Raw genomic sequence first — 22,802 nt, forward strand, 5'->3', positions numbered from 1 at the left:
AGCTCAGTGGGAAGGTTAATCGCCACAACGTTAGAATTTGGGGCTCAGAAATACCATGTGCCCTAATTGAGCACATAAGGAAGTCACCCAAAGTAAACGTGTTCTGCGCAATGAGCAGGTGTAAAGTCTATGGTCCCTTCTTTTTTGCCAAGGATACTGTCAATGACCACTCCTACCTGGACATGTTAAAGTAATGGCTTATGCCACATTCAGAGGGAGATCTGTCAAACATAGTTATCAGCGGGATGTTGCACCTCCACATTTCCATTTGGATGTTTGCCGATACCTAAATGAAACTCTACCGGAATGATGGATCGGCCGCGCCAGAAACAAGGATCCAACAATATTGCGCTGGCCACCACGGTCTCCAGATCTAACACCCTGTGACTTTTTTCTGTGGTGCTACATCAGGGATTCGGTGTGTCTGCCCCCACCCCCCCCCCAGTCACAGAATCTGAGTGACCTAAGACAACGCATCACTGAAACAGTGGAGTCCATATCCCAGGATATGCTGGCACATGTCTGGACAGAACTGGACTACAGCCTAGACATCTGCCATGATGTCACCAATGGAAATCACTTTGAACATTTGTAGTGTTTCCTTCCTTTCCATCCTTTTTTTTAATGTGTGTGTGTGTGTGTGTGTGTGTGTGTGTGTGTGTGTGTGTGTATACATATATATACATTTATTATGTTTCACATGCCCCAATACACTAATACATAAAGATACAGTATGTATGCACATCAAATGCATATAAGAATGCATCTACGCCATGCAAATTATGTTACCCAAACTTTCAAAGAATATTTCATCCATTCAAAAGCTCATTGTCCTATCATCCGAATACTTGTACACAGTCAGAACTTAAGCACACTAATCTCATATGTCAGAACACATAAGGTTATCTAGTTCTGTTGTGATAGGTACACTACCGTTCAAAAGTTTGGGGTCACCCAGACAATTTTGTGTTTTCCATGAAAACTCACACTTATATTTATCAAATGAGTTGCAAAATGACTAGAAAATATAGTCAAGACATTGACAAGGTTAGAAATAATGATTTTTATTTCAAATAATAATTTTTTCCTTCAAACTTTGCTTTCGTCAAAGAATGCTCCATTTGCAGCAATTACAGCATTGCAGACCTTTGGCATTCTAGCTGTTAATTTGCTGAGGTAATCGGGAGAAATTTCACCCCATGCTTCCAGAAGCCCCTCCCACAAGTTGGATTGGCTTGATGAGCACTTCTTGCGTACCATACGGTCAAGCTGCTCCCACAACAGCTCTGTGGGGTTGAGATCTGGTGACTGCGCTGGTCACTCCATTACAGATAGAATACCAGCTGCCTGCTTCTTCCCTAAATAGTTCTTGCATAATTTGGAGGTGTGCTTTGGGTCATTGTCCTGTTGTAGGATAAAATTGGCTCCAATCAAGCGCTGTCCACAGGATATGGCATGGCATTGCAAAATGGAGTGATAGCCTTCCTTATTCAAAATCCCTTTTACCTTGTACAAATCTCCCACTTTACCAGCACCAAAGCAACCCCAGACCATCACATTACCTCCACCATGCTTGACAGATGGCGTCAGGCACTCTTCCAGCATCTTTTCAGTGGTTCTGCGTCTCACAAATGTTTTTCTGTGTGATCCAACACCTCAAACTTCGATTCGTCTGTCCATCAACTTTTTTCCAATCTTCCTCTGTCTAATGTCTGTGTGCTTTTGCCCATATTAATCTTTTCCTTTTATTAGCCAGTATCAGATATGGCTTTTTCTTTGCCACTTTGACCTGAAGGCCAGCATCCCAGAGTCGCCTCTTCACTGTAGACGTTGACACTGGCGTTTTGCGGGTACTATTTAATGAAGCTGCCAGTTGAGGACCTGTGAGGCGTCTATTTCTCAAACTAGAGACTCTAATGTACTTGTCTTGTTGCTCAGTTGTGCAGCGGGGCCTCCCACTTCTCTTTCTACTCTGGTTAGAGCCTGTTTGTGCTGTCCTCTGAAGGGAGTACACCGTTGTAGGAAATCTTCAGTTTCTTGGCAATTTCTCGCATGGAATAGCCTTCATTTCTAAGAACAAGAATAGACTGTCGAGTTTCACATGAAAGCTCTCTTTTTCTAGCCATTTGGAGAGTTTAATCGAACCCACAAATGTAATGCTCCAGATTCTCAACTAGCTCAAAGGAAGGTCAGTTTTATAGCTCCTCTAAACAGCAAAACTGTTTACAGCGGTGCTAACATAATTGCACAAGGGTTTTCAAGTGTTTTCTAATCATCCATTAGCCTTCTAACACAGTTAGCAAACACAATGTACCATTAGAACACTGGAGTGATGGTTGCTGGAAATGGGCCTCTATACACCTATGTAGATATTGCATTAAAAACCAGACATTTGCAGCTAGAATAGTAATTTAGCACATTAACAATGTATAGAGTGTATTTCTGATTAATTTAATGTTATCTTCATTGAAAAAACTGTGCTTTTCTTTCAAAAATAAGGAAATTTCTAAGTGACCCTAAACTTTTGAACGGTAGTGTATGCAATTTATCATCGTAGGATATACATAATGTAAGTGGATAGAGTCTATGTCATGAAAACGGTTTAGGAAATTAGGCCTCGTGCACATTTCCGACACGGTTTTCACGGCAGTTTTTGACGGATCCGTGTGTCCGTTTTATCGGCCGTGTGCACTCCCGTGTGCACTCCGTGCGCCGAGAATGGTACTGTCCAGGGTGCTGAAAGAGTTAATGGGCTGCACTGATCGGCGCTAACTCTTTCAGCACCCTGGACAGTACCATGCTCGGCGCTCGGAAAATACAATTTTAATGTAATAAAAAAAAATTAAAAAATAAAACATTTTCATACTTACTTTCCTCCTGTCCGGCTTCCAGCGATGAAGTTTCATCCATGTCACCGCTGCAGCCAATCACAGGCTGTAGTGGCGGTCACGCACGTCAGGATGACGTCAGAAGGCCGGCCTCCAGGGATGACGCTTCATCCCACGTGACCGCCTCTGCAGCCAATCACAGGCTGCAGCGGCCTGTGCAGCCAATCACAGGCTGCCGCGTCATTCTGGAAGGTCGTACTGGAGGAAGAAGAGGGACTCGTCACCAAGACAATGACCGGGTAAGTATGAACTGATTTTTATTTTATTTTTAATCAGCAGCCTCTTTTCTCTATCAGTGATTATTATATTTCTGTTATGATTTACTGCCCGCCCGGCCGTTGCTAGGCAACGGCTCCTTCACACACGGACGGCACACGGATGGCACATGGATGCCTTCCGTGTGCCCTCAGTTTTTTTGACGGCCCCATTGATTTGCATGGGCCTCACAGTCACAGAATCTTGGACCAAAGTAGGACATGCTCTACTTTGGATCGGAACGGAGCAATGGGACCGTCAAAAAAACTGAAGTGTGCATGGCCCCATTGAAATGAATGGGTCAGTGTGCTAGCCGTCAGAAAAACGGCTAGCACCCTGAAGGAAAAAACTGAAGTGGACATGGGGCCTTAATAAGAGATATGCAAGTACTGTGAACACAGATAAAATGTTACATTTAAATAATGAAGCACAGAAATCCAGAATAGATTTTTGCTTCAAATCAGGGAAAACATGAGGTTACAGAAAATATTTAGTAACGTTATATATAAAATGACTAGTCACAGTCACTAATTGCTAGATTAAAACATTGTCTATGTTTCACAATAAGGTGTCTGGATAATTAAGTGGACTGGATAATTAGTGTTCATAGGAATACTTTAAACATATATTTTATTATTTTACATGCAAAGAGGCTTACAGAAGACAGCCCTAGAAATAAAATTACATGATTTTACCAAAGAACAGCTTTGTTTCATGAAGATTAAATTATAAGGGCTTGTACTTTCACTAATACAATATATTTATGATTATTGCTTCTACTGTGGAAGTTGTTTGTTTTTAGTTCAGAGGTAGACAACCTGTACTGTATAACGTGCCAATAAAACAAAAAACAAAAAAATTAATGATGAAGTACTCAGTGTGACATGCAAACATGAAAGTCATACTAGACAAACTGTTACCATGTATGTGACATAAGCCAATTAATCAGTTCATTAAACTTATAGTTCAGTGTGACCCTTGCCCCTGACTTTCTTTGCAGAAAATCTATCATGTTACTGAACAATGTCACGATCCAGTGGGTATGTGGACCCACTAGGCCGCACTGCCGTAGCAGAGTAGCAGCTGGCCAAACAACAGTCTATTAAACATCCTAGCACAAGAGTACCTGAAATAGTCCAGACAGTAACAGGCTTAGGCACAGATGGATCTTGAAGGTAGATGACTCCACACGAGACCGATGATATCAGGTGTGGCAAATGACACCAGACGTCGTGTATGACAGCAGGCGTGACACGTGGCACAACAGGACTCCAACACTAAATAAGGCTCAAGAGCAAATACAGCACGGGATACATGTAGCAGGGCATGGGAACACTGAGAACAGGATACGACTAAGGGACCATTTGCTAAGACTAACCTGGACATACACAACAATGCTCAGGCAAGGATTGAAAGGACAGGGCCCTTTTAATAGTCCAGGGTGATCTGGGGATAATTAATTACATGTGCGCGCGCTGGCTCTTTGAGGTTGGGAACAAGCGCGCGCACCCTAGTGGTCACTGCAGGGCAGAGCGAATCCATGTGCTGGCATCTCCGTGAAGGGAGATGTAGGCAGGAGGAGAGAGGTGTGCGGTCGCAGCCATCAGCATGTAAGGGGAGGGGGAGGTTCGTGACCGCGGCCATTACAAACACCAGCTGAGGGGGGTAGGGGCACATAGGAGACACTGCGGATACTGAATACCAGCTAGGGGGTGCGGTGCACATAGAAGAGGCCACGGCTACTGAACACCAACTAGGGGGTGTGCACAGAGAAGAGACCACGACTACTGAACACCAGCTAGGCGGATCTGCACACATGAAAGAGAGCGAATACTGGGGGGGGGGGTACGTAGGAGAGACCGCGGCTACTGAACAACAGATTTCGGGGGTGCACATAGGTAGACCACTGCTAATGAACACCAGCTTGGGGGGGAGCACGTAGGAGAGACCACTGCTAATGAACTCCAGCTTGGCGGGGGTGGACATAGGAGAGACTACACTACTAAACACCATCTTGGTAGGGGTGCACATAGGAGAGCTGTGAACTTTTGCTAACTTTTTATTTTACAAAATGGTTATTGCCCTCGTGGCACTGATCACCAGGAGAGAGCAGCGCTTCATTATGCACTTGGTAACGCTGACCTCCGGGAGATAGAGCAGTGTTGCATTTTGTACTTGTTCAGCAGCAAAAAACATAATGAAGCACTGCTCTCTCTCCTGATGATCAGCGCTGTCATGCGCACACTGAAGTGCCGCTCTCTCTCGTTGTGTTCAGTGCCGCCAAGTACACAACGGCGCTGGTCACCGGGCGAGGGAAGTGTGCCAGCAAACCATGCCCAAAGTACTGGCTGTGGCACCGGTGCCATAGGTTGTTGACCCCTGTTCTAGTTGCTACATCCTCTGTACTGAAATATATATTCCAATAAGTGATAAACCCTAAGGTGCGGTGCACATTTACGTTCATTTTTTGCTTTTTTTGTTCCATCATAGGAACAACAGAAGTGCTGGATACTTTGCATGCCTACAACGAGGAACAATAACCTAAGCGAAGCACCTCGGTCCCGTCACTCAGCTGATCGGTGGGGGTGCCAGGAGGAGGACCACCACTGATCAGATATTTATGGCTTATTTTAGCATAGGCCATCAATATCAAAGTCTTGGAGAACCTCTTTAAAGGCAGAAGTAAGATTAAAAAACGGAAGGTTCCAAACACACATGAAGTGGGCAAAGCGCACCAAAGCAAATTATTTCTACTCCACTATTCTGGCCAACAATAAAAATTAAATGCTCAAAATACACACATTTATACACATACACCACACACACACATACACACACACACACACACACACACACACACACACACACACACACACTACAAACACTAATACACAGACTATAAATAAGAATGCACTCAAAATATAAGGTTTTTTTTATCAAGTAACAAAATACAAAGTGAATGAACAGAAGAGAAATTTAGATGAAATCAATATTTGGTGTTACTACCCCTTGCCTTCAAAACAGCATTGATTATTGTAGGTACACTTGCACAAAGTCATGGATTTTGTAGGATTACAGTTAGGTCTATGTTTAACCAATTATATCAAACAGGTGATAATGATCATCATTTTCATGTAGGTTGAAACAGTCATTAACTGTAGCAGAAACAGCTGTGTATGAGGCTTAAAACTGGGTGAAGAACAGCCAAACTCTTGAGGTGAGGTTGTGGAAGGCAGTTTCAGGTCACAGGTACATCATGGCACGACTGAGCACAGCAACAAGACACAATATTGTTATACTGCAGCAGCTCAAAGACACATCATGCTTACTTCCCTTCGAAATCAGAAGCTGTCCAGCAGTGCCGTCAGCTCAGAACTGGCAGAAACCAGTGTCCAACCAGGTACACTCTTCTACTGTTCGGAGAAGTCTGGCCAGAAGTGGTCTTCATGGAAAAATTGCAGCCAAAAATCCACCTTTGTCAACTCAACAGGAGTTACAAAACCAGAGTTAAAAAGAGGAGTAGACTATGGAATAGTCTACCGCAGGAGCTGGTCACAGCAGGACAGTAGATGGCTTTAAAAAAGGCTTAGATAATTTCCTAGAACAAAAAAATATTAGCTCCTATGTGTAGAAATTTTTACCTTCCCTTTTCCCATCCCTTGGTTGAACTTGATGGACATGTGTCTTTTTTTCAACCGTACTAACTATGTAACTACGCATGAAAACATAGGAACTGGAGTGCAGAAAAATGGCATCAGGTGCTCTGGACTGATGAGTCAAAATGTGAAATATTTGGCTGTACCAGAAGGCAGTTTGTTTGCCGAAGGGCCGAAAAGCGGTACAATAATAAGTGTCTGCAGGAAACAGTGAAGCATAGTGGAACTTCCCTGCAAGATTGGGGCTGCATTTCAGCATATGGTGTAGAGGAACTCATCAGAATTAATGGTGTCCTCAATGCTGAGAAATACTGGCAGATACTTATCCATCATACAATACCATCAGGGAGGCATCTGATTGGCCTCAAATTTATTCTGCAGAAGGACAACGACCCCAAACATACATACAATGTCATTAAGATGATATGGCCCCCACAGAGCCCTGAGCTCAACATCATCAAGTCTGTGTGTGATTGCATGAAGAGACAGAAGGATTTGATGAAGCATACAACCACCGAAGATCTGTGGCTAGTTCTCCAAGATGTTTGGAACGACCTCCATACCGAGTTCCTTCAAAAACTGTGTACAAGTGTACCTAGAAGAACTAATGCTGTTTATAAGGCAAGAGGCGGTTACACCAAATATCTGATCTACATTTCTCTTTGTAGACACTGAAGCGCCTAGGGAGAGTGTCAGGGACTGCAAGGGGTTAAGAAAGGATGGAACGGTTTAAAATAATGCCCAGGATCAGGATTGGTCAACAAGGGGTAAGAGGGGCGTGGTTAAGAAGATATAAGGCAGAGGTTTGGAGCAGGAAGCCCTCTTACCTTCAAGCTGCAGTGGAAGAAACACCTTTGCTGCTGCTGTGGAGATTCAGAGCGTGGTCGTTAAGAAGATGGCAGAAGAACTGTTGCGGAAGGTGGCACAGCGGGTAGCGGCAGAGGGGCCTGCCTGGCTGGAATCCCTGTTGGAGGAAGGAGAGAGGCGAGGAGCTGAGCGGGGCATGGAACAGTCGGGAGCGGCTACCCGAGGTAGGCCGCAGCGCGTTACACGCCCTCCGGTTAGACTAAGCCCTAGCCCTGTTGCTATGAGGGGTGCTGTGACTGCTGCACAGTCATGCGGTGGTCCCAGCAGGTCCCCTAGGCCTATGTCGATGGGTGCTTCGTCGGTCGACATAGTGCCCCCCTCCCCCCCCGTCCACTCGTCGCGCTGGCGTCCTTCCCCATGGCGGTAAGAGGGCGGCTGTTAAACTGGCACGGGCACGGTACAACCCGCCTCGAGCTGCTGATGCGGGCGCGGAGGCAGCGGCCGACTATCGTGACAGTGGGGTGAATATGGCGGACTCAGGCGACTGGTCCGACATGGTCGCTTACCATGCGGCATGTTCACAGGAGCTGGGACTTGCTTCTGGGGCCTGTGTGCAGCCGGGGTCGGCGCCATCTTTCCCCGTGCTGTTCTCTACGCAGCCAGAATTGGCGGCGGGGGGAACAGGGGCGGGACGTCCTGGCAGGCGCAGTGCAGCCAGGACACAAGATGGCGGCGCACGAAAAAAGAAGATGGCGGCGGGTGCGGGGAGGCGGACGGTGAGCAAGCAGCCCAGCCAGGGGGCGGGGGCTTCTGCGGTGCCTGTCGCTTCTCCACCCCGGTCCCCCCGGGCCCCTGTCAGCACGGATCAGGGGCAGGGGGGGAGTGTGCTAGGAAAGATAGGAGTGAGGGTGTTTTGGATGCTATTTGCCCTTCTCCTGCCTTGTCATCTTTCTCTCCTGCAGGTCCAAGAAGGGAGCGTTCCAGGCGAGGGAGGAAACGCCGGGCTGGTGGACATCGCCGGCACGGCCATCATGGACGTCGCAGGTCAGGTGACGGGAAGAGGCGTGGTCGACGGTATTCCTCGTCTTCCAGCGATGGTTTCTCCTCCTCGTCTGCGACGACGTCCGCATCATCCGGATCATGGAGGAGGTCGTCGAGGAGATCCTCACGGCCGCAGAGACGCAGTCGACGCCGGGAGGTGCAGCGCTTGTCGGTGGATCAGGAGCAGCTGTCCCAGGTTGTACCTCCCGCCGGGCCGGTGGAGGAGGTGCAGGCCGTGGTTCCAGTGCCGCGGCAAGTGGCTGAAGGACCCTCTGGAGTCGGTGGGACCTCTGGGAGCGGTGAGTCGGCCTGCGGTGACGCATGGCTTAATAAACCTAATGCAGCGGGTGCGGATTTGATTTCTGTTTTAAAAGCCGTGGTGGCTGGGTTGAAAGTGAATGAGGGAACGTCGTGTCCCTCTGTGCCACCAGAGGGAGCTATGCCCCCGTCTGAGAAAGAGAATGCTTTAGCTAGTTTGACTTTTAGAGATTCATTGTTTTGTGGAGTCGCTCCTCTCGGGACTCATTTGTCAGCTGAGGTCAAGGACAAGATTTGGAGGAATGAATTTGTGGATATTTGGTCCTTGGTCTCGGTGGAGCAGGTGACTGTCGACAAGGAGCGGGGCTTTGAGAGAGGTTCGGATAGGAAAGCAAAAGTAGCGAAAACATTTGGCAACTGGGTACAGTGTTACGCTACACTGGCTCATGTTATTTGCCAACGCTATCCTGGGAAAGGGGCTGAGTTGTTTGTCTATTTTGACACAATTTTCAGCGCCCACAGGCTGCACGGTGGTGCGGCCTGGTGGCGATATGATGAAGAATTTCGGCGACGTTTGGCTTTGTCGCCTGATATTAGTTGGGCGACGAAGGCAACGGACGTGTGGTTGCAGCTTATTTTAGCGCAAGGGAGTAGGCAACAACGCCCCTTTCCCAGTGCGGCCGCAGCACCGGGCCCCGCCCCTGGAGTTGCGGCCGCTAGGCCCACAGGTGCCTGTTGGCTCTACAATGAGGGCCACTGTCGTTTCTTTGCCACGTGCAAATTTCGACATGAATGCTCCATCTGTGGGGGCGCTCATTCGGCGCTCCGGTGTTTCCGGAGAGGTAAGCAGCCGGTCAAGGCACCTCCTTCCGGCGCAGCGGAGAACGCCGGTGAACGTGCTCGAGATGGGCCCATGGTTAGAGCGGTACCACAGGAGGCGGGAAGCAGAGGTGCTCACTAACGGGTTTTCGTTTGGTTTTGAGATTCCTTTTGAATATTCTGCGACATTGTCATTGGCTGACAATTTGAAGTCGATCAATGAGAATGTGGGCATTGCGCGGCTAAAATTAGCTAAAGAAGTGGAATTAGGAAGAATGGCAGGTCCATTCAGCGAGCCGCCGTATACGAATCTGCGAGTTTCCCCCCTTGGTTTAGTTCCAAAGAAGGAACGAGGAAAGTTTAGGCTGATTCATCACCTTTCTTTTCCTCGCGGTGGTTCTGTTAATGACGGTATTTCTAGGGCGGAGGCGGCGGTTTCGTATACGTCTTTTGATGTTGCAGTAAGGTTGGTACAGGCGGCTGGACAAGGGGCGTTGTTAGCCAAATCTGATATTGAAGCGGCCTTTCGTTTGCTGCCGGTTCATCCGGAGTGTTTTCACCTGCTGGGTTGTTGTTTAGACAAAGGGTTTTACGTGGATATGTGCCTTCCTATGGGTTGTTCAATATCATGCAGTTACTTTGAGATGTTTGCGTCATTTTTAGAGTGGGTAGTTCGTTTGGAGTCTGGTTGTGACTCGGTCATTCATTATCTGGATGATTTTCTTTTTGTGGGCCCGGGGGGCTCGGGGTTGTGCAGCACGTTGCTGAGAGTGTTTCGACAGGTGATGTCGCGTTTCGGGGTACCTATTTCCGAGGATAAGACGGAAGGTCCTGTAACGGTTTTGTCATTTTTGGGTATCGAAATAGATAGCGAGCGGATGATTTTTCGGTTGCCAGATGATAAATTGGCAAGGCTAGTGACGCAGGTTGACCAGGTCATGGGGTCGAAAAAAGTGACGTTAAAACAGTTACAGTCGTTAATGGGATTGCTGGTGTTTGCTTGTCGTATAATTCCAATGGGTCGTGTTTTTTCTAGGCGTTTGTCTTTAGCCACTAGAGGTATCTCGAAGCCAAATCATTTTATCAGGGTAACCTCTTGTATGAGGAAGGATTTGTTTGTCTGGCATTCTTTTTTGAGTTCGTTTAACGGGAGGTCGGTGTGTCAGGACGCTGAGTTGTCTAATGTAGATTTGGAATTATTTACGGATGCAGCCGGAAGTGATGGTTTTGGAGCAATTTTGGGCCGAAGTTGGTGTAGATCCCCTTGGCCTTTGCATTGGAGTGATTTGGGAGTCTTACGTAATTTAACGCTATTGGAATTGTTTCCTATTATAGTTGCAATAGAGTTATGGGGTAGCGTGATGGTGAATAAGAGGATTGTATTTTGGACAGACAACATGGCGGTGGTGCATGCGGTGAACGGGTTGTCGTCTAGTTCGTTGCCGGTATTAGCTTTATTAAGACGGTTGGTTTTGAAGTGTTTGCGTTTGAATGTGTGGTTTCGTGCAAAACATGTTCCGGGTGTCAGTAATGTGATGGCTGATGCTTTGTCTCGTTCACAGATGTCCCGGTTTCGGGAATTGCACCCGGCAGCTTTGGCAGAAGGGGTGTCCCCCCCCCTTCACTTATGGGCCCTGGTCGAGGACAACTTATGAGACTGTTGAGGGGTTCGGTGGTACCGGCGACTTGGAAGAGTCATTGCAGAGCGTGGGATCGGTGGTTGGAGATTGCGGGGAATGACTTCCCATCACAGGAGGGGTGTCACCTGGACGTCACGTTAGCAAGTTTGGTACAAATACGTCAGGAAGGGGGTAGTGCGGCCACGGCGAGCAAGTTTTTAGCAGGAGTGGCCTTTATGTTAAAATTGTGGGGATGCAGAGATGTTACAAAAGAATTTGTAGTTCGGCAGTCTTTAAAAGGGTGGAAAAAAGAGGCGTGTTCAAGGGACACGAGGCGGCCAGTATCTTTTTCACTTTTGGGTCGGCTTCTAGCCGTTTTATGTTTTGTGTGTCGGGATGAATATGAAGTGTCCTTGTTCGGCGCGGCGTTTTCGTTGGCTTTCTTTGCCGCTTTGCGGGTTAGTGAGCTGGTTCCGCACAGAGTAAGTGCGAGCGGTGGTCTTCTCGGATCAGATGTAGTAACGTTGGGAGATTCTCTCAGGGTCTGTGTGCGGAGGTCAAAGACTGATGTGGTAGGAAAGGGGGCTTGGCTGTCGATTGGGAGGATTGGGGGGCAGTATTGCCCGGTAAAATGGGTCCAGGAATTCGTGTTGGTCCGAGTGCCCGGGACGCAATTCTTGATCCATCAGGATGGATCCGCGATGTCGCGTTTTCAATTTGAGGCGATTTTTAAGGCCGGCTTGAAGTATCTAGGTTTGCCGCCGGGCGAGTTTGGTACACATTCATTTAGGATAGGTGCGGCAACTGAGGCGGATGCCTTGGGCTTGGATTCAGCGGCTATCATGAGTCTGGGTAGATGGCGCTCTAATAGCTATAAGTCATATGTGCGACCTGATCTGGTTTTAAAGATGGTGTAAGCTGGAAGTTTTCATAAGAAAGGTCGCCCCCTCCCCTTCCCCCCCCCCCCCCTGTTTTTCCTTCCTGTTATATGGAATGTTATGTTAACCCTGCCTGTAATTTTCATTTGACCGGAATGTAGCTTAATTTCTTTGTTAGGGTTGCGGCGCCCCCAAGTGTGGATCTTGGGGCATTCGTATGTGCATTGGGCAGCGGTTCGAGCGGGTCGAAGGCCATTAGGTCCGAATTTGGGCCTCGCACAGGCCGACGTCCATTGGAGAGGTGTCCGGGGATTACGGTGGGTGCAGTTACTGCCAGAAGTAGTGGCAGTTACAAGGCACACGTACGGACCTGTTGTCCTAATCATCCATGCGGGTGGAAATGATATCGGCCAAGTGAAAATGGCTGAGTTATTGTCAATTATACGAACTGATTTGGCGCGTTTTCGGGATCTGTTCGCCCGTTGCGTGATAGTTTGGTCCGAAATAGTGGCGCGCACGGTGTGGCGAGGAGCGAGGAATATGGCAGCTTTGGAGAGAGTGCGCAGGTTAATTAATGTGCGGGTGTCGCGGTTCATTCGCTCTATAGGGGGGATCGGGTTGCGACACCAATCCCTGGAAGGGGATAATGCAGATCTGCTGGCACCGGATGGAGTGCATCTGAATGATATCGGGCTCGATATCTTTTTATTGGATCTCTTGGATGGTGCCGAGAGAGGGCTGGCGTTGCTTGGTGGGGGTGGTCGGGGGACTGAGTAGGTTTCTCAGTTCCCCCTTCTTGGCGGAAAGTACGGCAGATGAAGACGGAGGTAGCACCCTACATGCCTGATGGAGACAGGGAGCATCGGCATTTCAGGAGGAGAGGAAATAAATAAATATATATATGTCTTCATGCCGATGGTTGTAAATAATAATAAAGCTGTGGCCACTTCCACATTTCCATAAAGAAGGTGTTGGTGTGTTAATTCAAAGAAGGATGGTTAAGGTCCTGGGCAGGTAAAGTGGATAATGGGTCCTTGCAGTCTTGTAGACACTGAAGCGCCTAGGGAGAGTGTCAGGGACTGCAAGGGGTTAAGAAAGGATGGAACGGTTTAAAATAATGCCCAGGATCAGGATTGGTCAACAAGGGGTAAGAGGGGCGTGGTTAAGAAGATATAAGGCAGAGGTTTGGAGCAGGAAGCCCTCTTACCTTCAAGCTGCAGTGGAAGAAACACCCGCCCTCCCTCCCCTGGTGGTTTTGGTTTTGTTTTTTAAAAATTTTTCTACGGTTATATTCTTGTTCTGGCGTTTTTCTGGTTTTTTCGTAGATGTCACAGCTGGCGGAAAGTACGGCAGATGAAGACGGAGGTAGCACCCTACATGCCTGATGGAGACAGGGAGCATCGGCATTTCAGGAGGAGAGGAAATAAATAAATATATATATGTCTTCATGCCGATGGTTGTAAATAATAATAAAGCTGTGGCCACTTCCACATTTCCATAAAGAAGGTGTTGGTGTGTTAATTCAAAGAAGGATGGTTAAGGTCCTGGGCAGGTAAAGTGGATAATGGGTCCTTGCAGTCCCTGTTCATTCACTTTGTATTTTGTTAATTCATAACAAAATTACTATGAGCATTTTTACTTTACAGCATTTTCCCACTACGGCATAAAACTTTTGCATGCACAGTACTGTGTATGTGTGTGTATATATAAATAGAAATCTTGCAGCACTCCAAATGTGAAAAAATAGTGGTTTATTCAGCCAACAAACAGCGATGTTTCTGTCCAACAATAGGACCTTTATCAAGCATGGTGACACACTGAGTGATAACAGTTTATATAGAGCAAGAAAGCATTTACATAATTGATCTCATTAAAATACAAATAAAGTGCATAGTGCAATAAATACATTGTATCCATGTGTTTATACGGTATCAAATACAATCAAAAAGTTGATACATAAAGTGCAAGTGCATATACATATATATTAAATAACAATACAGCATGGCAAATAACAAAATTACATGATTATAACATAATCACATATACAACAGTTGTGTCAGAACTAATCATGATAGTTCCACTCACCAATCAGAGCTTCAGGACCTTCTAAATGCAAATCACCCTCAGGTTGTGGGTATCCCGATGATCTTTCCACAATACCATCAACAATTGCGCTACAATTCTTACCTCCTTAACCCCTTCCCGCACCTTGGCGTAAATGCACGTCCAGGTGAGCAGTAACTTCGCGCACCTGGGCATGCAGTTACGTCCGCGCTTTAACAGTTAACCTCCGTGCGGCGCTAGACCGCAGCGGCGGTTAACTGTGCACGGTGTCAGCTCTGCTCTCCTCGTTGCCGATAAGCGGCCTGTCGCCGCTGAAATCGGCAATTAACCCCTTCGATGCGGTGGTCGATTGCGATCACCACATCGAAGAGGTTTACAGCGGATCGGTAGCCCCCCACATGCATTTGCGGGGCTGGCGATCCTTATCATGGCAACCAGAGGCCAGACAATGACCTCCGGGTTGCCATGTACGGAAGCCTAGGAGGATCAGCCTCCGGCCGGTCCTCCGATGCTTCCTGTCAGTGTGACTGTCACGTCACAATGACAGTTAGAACACATTACACTACGTAATGTGCGATCAGAGCTGCAAGTCTAAGTGTCCCCTAGTGGGACAAGTAAAAAAAGTAAAAAAAAGATAATAAAAATGTTTTTTAAAAGTGTAAAAATAAAAGTTAGAAGTGACAAACAAAGAATGCTTTTTTTCCTATAATACGTCTTTTATTATAGGAAAAAAATGAACACGTTAAAAAAAGTACACATATTTGGTATCACCGCGTTCGTAACGACCCCAACTATAAAACTGTAATATTATTTTTCCCGCACGGTGAACACCGCAAAAAAAATAAACGAAAAACAGTGCCCAAATCACCATTTTTTGGTTACCAACCCTCCCAAAATATACAATAAAAAGTGATCAAAAAGTCGCATGTACGCCAAAATTGTACCGATACAAACTACATCCCGTCCCGCAAAAAACAAGCCCTTACACCGCTTTTTTGACTGAAAAATAAAAAAGTTATCGCTCTCAGAATATGGTGACACAAAAAATAATTAATTTTATAAATAAGTGATTTTATTGCACAAACGCTGCAAAACATAAAAAAAATTATATACATATGGTATCGCCGTAATCGTATCGACTCGCAGAATAAAGTAAAATGGTCATTTATAGCCCAGGGTGAAGGCCATAAAAAAACGAATAAAAAACATTGTCAGAATTGATTGGTTTTTGGTCACCTTGCTTGCCATAAAATGGAATAAAACGTGATCCAAAAAATTTCTGGTACCCCAAAATGGTACCAATGAAAACCTACAGATTGTCCCGCAAAGAATAAACCCTCACACAGATCCGGTGGAGAAAAAATCAAAAAGTTCTGGCTCTCAGAATATGGCAATGCAAAATGTGCAGAGTGTCCAAAAGCAGATAAGATTGGGCGCCATTTATCAGTGCGACACTGGCCACATATCTGCGGATTATTATTTATTTACTGCATTATTATACACTCTTATTATACACTGATGTACCCCGCACAGATAACATATGGCCCCACATTATAAACTGAAACACCAGTAAAACCCCAAACAGAACAACTACCAAGCTACATCTGCGCCCCAAAAGCCAAATGGCGTCCCTCCCTTCTGAGCCCTGCAGCGTGCCTAAACACCAGTTTACGTCCACAGATATGGCATCGCCATACCCGGGAGAACCCGGTTAATATTTTATGAGGTATTTGTCTTCAGTGGCACAAACTGGGCATAACATGTAGTGCACTAAAATGGCATATGAGTGGAAAATTTTAATTTTCACTCCCGCACCATGCGCTGCGCATTAACCCCTTCGCGCACCACAACATAGCATGTCTTAGTGTGGGGGGTGATGTATGGAGCGTCTCACGTGAAAAATAAAGAATTTAAAATGGCAAAATCGCTGTTTTCTTGGTCACCTTGGCTCTACCTAAAAATGTAATAAAAAGTGCTCAAAAAGTTGTATGTACCAAAAAATGGTACCAATAAACACGACCGCTCGTCCCTCAATAAATAAGCCCTCATACCGCTCTATTGACTGAAAAATAAAAAAGTTGTGGCTCTTGGAACGCGGGGAGGAAAAAACTAGAAAGGAAAATAAAAAAATGGATCAGTCCAGAAAGGGTTAATTACTTTCTAATGAAAAACCATTTGTGACCACACGTGGGGTATTGCCGTACTCGGAAGAAATTGCTTTACAATTGTTAGGGTACTTTTACCCCCTTTATCCTTTGTGAAATTGAAAAAATGCAACATTTTAGTGGAAGAAATGTTGATATTCATTTTCACGGCCTAATTCTAATAAATCCTGCAAAAGACTTGTGGGGTCTAAATGCCCACTATGTCCCTAGATAAATTCTTTAAGTGGTTCTCGTTTCCACTTTTGGGGGGTTTCCACTGTTTTGGTCCCTCGGGGGCTTTGCAAATGCGACATTGCACCCAAAAACCATTTCAGCTAAATTTGAGCTCCAAAAGCCAAATAGCGCTCCTTCCCTTCTAAGCCTTACTGTGGGTCCAGAAAGCAGTTTATTACCACATATAACATATTTCCGTAATCGTGAGAAATTGTTTTACAAATGTTGGGGTGCTTTTTCTCCTTTATTCCTTGTAAAAATTAAAAATGGCTACCTTTTTTCAGAAAAAAAGTCGATTTTTACCTTTACAGAATAATTCCAATGAATTCAGCAAAACAACCGTGGGGTCAAAATGCTAACTTTACCCCTAGAAAAATTCCTTGATGAGTGTAGTTTCCAAAATGGGGTCACTTTCCGGGAGTTTCCACTATTTTGTTCCCTACAGTGCATTTCAAATGCGACACGGCACTGAAAACTATTCCAGCAAAATCAGAATTTCAAAATCCAAATGGTGCTCCTTCCCTTCTAAGTCCTGCTGTGGGTCCAAACAGCAGTTTATTACCACATATGGGGTATTGCTATAATCAGGAGAAATTGCTTTACATATGTTGGGGTGTTTTTTCTCTTTTATTCCTTGAAAAAATTAAAAATTTCTACGTTTTTTCAGAAAAAAAGTAGATTTTCATCTTCACAAACTAATTCAAATAAATTTTGCAAAAAATCTGTGGGTTCAAAATGCTAAATATACCCCTAGATAAATTCCCTGAGGGATGTAGTTTCCAAAATGAGGTCACTTTTGGGGGTCTTTATTGTTTTGGCCCCACAAGACCTCTTCAAACATGGTACCTAAAATATATGCTAAAAAAAAGGAGGCCCCAAAATCCACTAGGTGCTCCTTTGCTTCTGAGGCCTGTATTTCAGTAAATTACCGCACTAGGGCCACATGTGGGGTATTTCTAAAAACTGCAGAATCTGGGCAATAAATAATAAGTTACATTTCTCGGGTAAAACCTTCTGTGGTATAGAAAAAAAATTATTACAAATGAATTTTGTAAAAAAAAAATGAAATTTGTAACTTTCACCTCTACTTTACTTTAATTCCCTTTGAAACGCCTAAAGGGTTAATACACTTTCTGAATGCTGTTTTGAATACTTTGAAGGGTGCAGTTTTCAAAATGGGGTGATTTATGGGGACTTTTTAAGATATAAGGCCCTCAAAGCCACTTCAGAACTGAACTGGTCCTTGTAAAAATCGCCTTTTGAAATTTTCTTGAAAATATGAGAAATCGCTGCTAATGTTCTAAGTCTTGTAACGTCCTAGAAAAATAAAAGAATGTTCAAAAAACGATGCCAAACTAAAGTAGACATATGGTAAATGTTAACTAGTAACTATTTTGTGTGGTATTACTATCTGTTTTACAAGCAGATACATTAAAATTTCGAAAAATGTTAATTTTTGCAAATTTTCTCCAAATCTTGGTGTTTTTTACAAATAAATATTGAATTTATCAACCAAATTTTTTCACTAACATAAAGTACAATATGTCATGAGAAAACAATCTCAGAATCGCTTTGATAGGTAAAAGCATTTCGGAGTGATTACCACATAAAGTGACACATGTCAGATTTGAAAAATCAGCTTCGTCCTGAAGGCCAAAACAGGCTCAGTCCTGAAGGGGTTAATGAGACAGAGTTCAGTGATTGGTTGTTGCCTGACAACGGTGGACGCTCTGCGAGCAAGGTGCACGAGGCGGAGAACACGTTGTCGTCATTACGCTCTTGAAGCATCCTGTTGCATAGCGACGTAAGACTTCCGGTCTCTCAACCGGATGTCAGCAACACATATACACACCTACATATTTTGAATACTACGTATTGTGGAAAGATCATCGGGATACACACAACCTGAGGGTGATTTGCATTTAGAAGGTCCTGAAGCTCTGATTGGTGAGTGGAACTATCATGATTAGTTCTGACACAACTGTTGTATATGTGATTATGTTATAATCATGTAATTTTGCTTATTTGTTATGCTGTATTGTTATTTAATATATATGTATATGCACTTGCACTTTATGTATCAACTTTTTGATTGTATTTGATACCGTATAAACACATAGATACAATGTATTTTTTGCACTATGCACTTTATTTGTATTTTAATGAGATCAATTATGTAAATGCTTTCTTGCTCTATATAAACTGTTATCACTCAGTGTGTCACCATGCTTGATAAAGGTCCTATTGTTGGACAGAAACGTCGCTGTTTGTTGGCTGAATAAACCACTATTTTTTCACATTTGGAGTGCTGCAAGATTTCTATTTTTGTATACCGCTTTGTCCTTGGATCGGGACGACTTGTTTGGCACCTATACATTTATTTCCAGTGAGTGCTGCTGCTTTTTGCTGTTGTACATTTGGATCCTACCAGCTGGCACCACGCTGATTACCTTTAAACCATCTCTCTACATGGAACAGGTTAAATCACCTGTGGGTATGTCTACAGCCAACAATGCTATTTTTTCCGATGAGGACATTGCGAGAATTTTAAATGGGGCCGAGGGTAATATTTCGTTCCTAAGTGTTCCTTCTATACCGGACATTAAGCGGAACCTGGAGTATGAATCAAAACGGTTGATCAATGTTGAGCTTCACTTACTCACGCTTGGCCAATATTACAGGAACAAGATTGTTCCTCGCGGCATGAGATCCCAACTTAAACAGACGATGCATATGCAACATGAGGACTTCCGTAATAAATATGAGCAATTGGCAAGTAAATACGCATTGGATACTATATTACTCAATATGGATTTTTTACAAAGAGATCTAGCTGCCTTAAAGATCAAGATCACTAATTTAGAAGGTACATTGAAGACCCTGATATCTACGGACGACTTCAATACGCATATGGAAAAATTACATACAACCTTGGGTAAAGTGAGAACCGATATTGAAGAAACAAAAAAGAGGAAGTGGCATCGCGATCAATCAGATTATCAAACGGGACGCGTCTATACATGGTATAACGCGTTTGATTATACCAATGCATCCTCTAGACATGGTAAAAAACCACGTGATCAAATCTCCAACAGAGACACACGTATACAGGAACCGATCCGGAAAAACGTACAAAGAAGTGAACAGGAAGATTTTTTAGAATTGAATATACTGGACACTACAAAAGGAAAATTACTAGACGAGCAGGACGTAGGAGAAACAGAGGGAGGAAGAACCCGCTTCCAGAAACAGTTACAACACAGAGGACAAAGACTACCGAACAACAACAACAGCATCCAAACAGTGGTAAATATCTCTACCTATAAACTGTCTAATATACAATTACAGACTCTATCAAAAGGTCTTTCTTTCTGCCCCAATCAACATACTGATTGATTTCAATTGGAGTTAGATTTGTATCGGTTTATTAGAGCTATTAAATTGAAAGTCTGGTTTAATGTACAGTCTAGAGAGGTGGCGGAGCATGACACCCCGCCAAAATTGTCTCTTGGTAAAGTGGGACTTCGTAATAAAAGTTCGTTCCAACCCCCGATCATGTCACATGCTATAGAGACATTTAGGGAATTGGTTCAGAAGGACCTAAATACTTTAAGAGCACAGACAAATAGTGAATTTTTTAAACACCCTAACATGACTTCTTCTGAAATCATGGCTCTTGATGAGCTGATCCATAACCACGATCTCACGATCAAACCCGCTGATAAAGGGGGCGCGATCGTGGTTATGGATACAGCCATGTATATTAATGAATGTAACAGACAGTTACTTGACACCAATGTTTATAGGCTGTTAAAAGGAGATCCTAGACATGACATTGAAAGGAAAATTGGATTATTAATCACCCAAGCAACAGAAGAGGGTATTATAGATCAACCTCTACAATTTTTTTTAGTAATCGAACATCCAACCACTCCTTGTTTATATTTGTTACCCAAGATACATAAAAATTTGTCAAATCCACCGGGCCACCCTATAGTGTCTGGCAGAGGGTAACTGTTGAATAATATCTCTATTTTCGTTGATAAAGTTCTGAGGGACTTTGCGATCAATGCTAAATCCTACGTGAGGGACACCTCAGATTTTTTACAAAAACTGAGGATGGTTACCCTATCGGAAGGATCCTTTTTGGTCTCTTTCGATGTAACATCACTGTATACTTCAATTAATCATAACAAAGGGCTGGATGCTGTGAGACGTAAACTATCAGGTTCTGAATATGACGTCACATCTTGTGAATTTATTATGGCACTTGTTGAGCTCATTCTGACATCAAATTATTTTTTGTTTAACGACAATTATTATATACAGCTCAAAGGAACGGCCATGGGGTCCAATATGGCACCGACCTACGCCAACATTTTTATGAACACGATGGAGGAGATGTCTATCTATGTATCCCACCACTTCCAACATGTCCTGAAGTGGTGGCGCTACATAGATGACATCTTCCTCATCTGGCCCGACACAGAAACCTCATTAAAAGAGTTTAATCAATTTCTTAACTCTCTGGATAGCGACATTCAATTTACCATGGTACATTCCACAGAGTTCATTCAATTTTTAGATGTTACAGTGATGATCAGTAGCAATATTTTGAAAACTAAATTACACGTGAAATAGTGGTTTATTCAGCCAACAAACAGCGACGTTTCTGTCCAACAATAGGACCTTTATCAAGCATGGTGACACACTGAGTGATAACAGTTTATATAGAGCAAGAAAGCATTTACATAATTGATCTCATTAAAATACAAATAAAGTGCATAGTGCAAAAAATACATTGTATCTATGTGTTTATACGGTATCAAATACAATCAAAAAGTTGATACATAAAGTGCAAGTGCATATACATATATATTAAATAACAATACAGCATAACAAATAAGCAAAATTACATGATTATAACATAATCACATATACAACAGTTGTGTCAGAACTAATCATGATAGTTCCACTCACCAATCAGAGCTTCAGGACCTTCTAAATGCAAATCACCCTCAAGTTGTGTGTATCCCGATGATCTTTCCACAATACGTAGTATTCAAAATATGTAGGTGTGTATATGTGTTGCTGACATCCGGTTGAGAGACCGGAAGTCTTACGTCGCTATGCAACAGGATGCTTCAAGAGCGTAATGACGACAAAGTGTTCTCCGCCCCGTGCACCTTGCTCGCAGAGCGTCCACCGTTGTCAGGCAACAACCAATCACTGAACTCTGTCTCATTAACCCCTTCAGGACTGAGCCTGTTTTGGCCTTCAGGACGAAGCCGATTTTTCAAATCTGACATGTGTCACTTTATGTGGTAATCACTCCGAAATGCTTTTACCTATCAAAGCGATTCTGAGATTGTTTTCTCATGACATATTGTACTTTATGTTAGTGAAAAAATTTGGTTGATAAATTCAATATTTACGTGAAAGACACTGATCGCAATACGCTTTTGAGATACGAGAGTTGCCACCCTAAAAATATGATTAGATCATTACCTTACAGCCAGATGATTAGGGTAAAACGGATTACAGATGATCATGATGATCTGACTAAATCATTGGATATCATGACTTCAAATTTTTGGGAGAGAGGATATCCTAGATCATTGATTTCAACGCATAGAAATAAGCTTGGTGACATATTGAGGGATAAACTCCTTAAAACCTCAAAACAACATAGACCTAAACGTATCCCATTTATCTCCACATACAACGAATTAAGTGGGGACATATCTAGGATAATGAACAAACATTGGCCTATTATCAAAGATAGCTATGAACACATCGATGAACTAAATAATGGACCACTGATGTCATACAGACAAATTTTTTTTTTTAGAGATAGACTGGTTAGAACGAAGGTAAAAGAAAGTAAAAATGTTTCACAGTCTTTATTAAAACCAATGAAAATGGGTAATTTTCCATGTCATAATTGTGTAAACTGTACATACATGTGCAGAGGTAGATTCTTTACACATCCTCAAACTGGGAAAACTTACATTATCAGACACACATTCTTGTGATTCTGTTTGGGTTGTCTATGCGCTATGGTTCCCTTGTCAATTAGTATATGTAGGTGAAACTACCTGTACTTTTAAAACTCGTCTAAATAATCATAGATTTTCAA

The sequence above is a fragment of the Rhinoderma darwinii genome, chromosome 3, assembly GCF_050947455.1.
Source record: "Rhinoderma darwinii isolate aRhiDar2 chromosome 3, aRhiDar2.hap1, whole genome shotgun sequence".
Classification (NCBI taxonomy): Eukaryota; Metazoa; Chordata; class Amphibia; order Anura; family Rhinodermatidae; genus Rhinoderma; species Rhinoderma darwinii.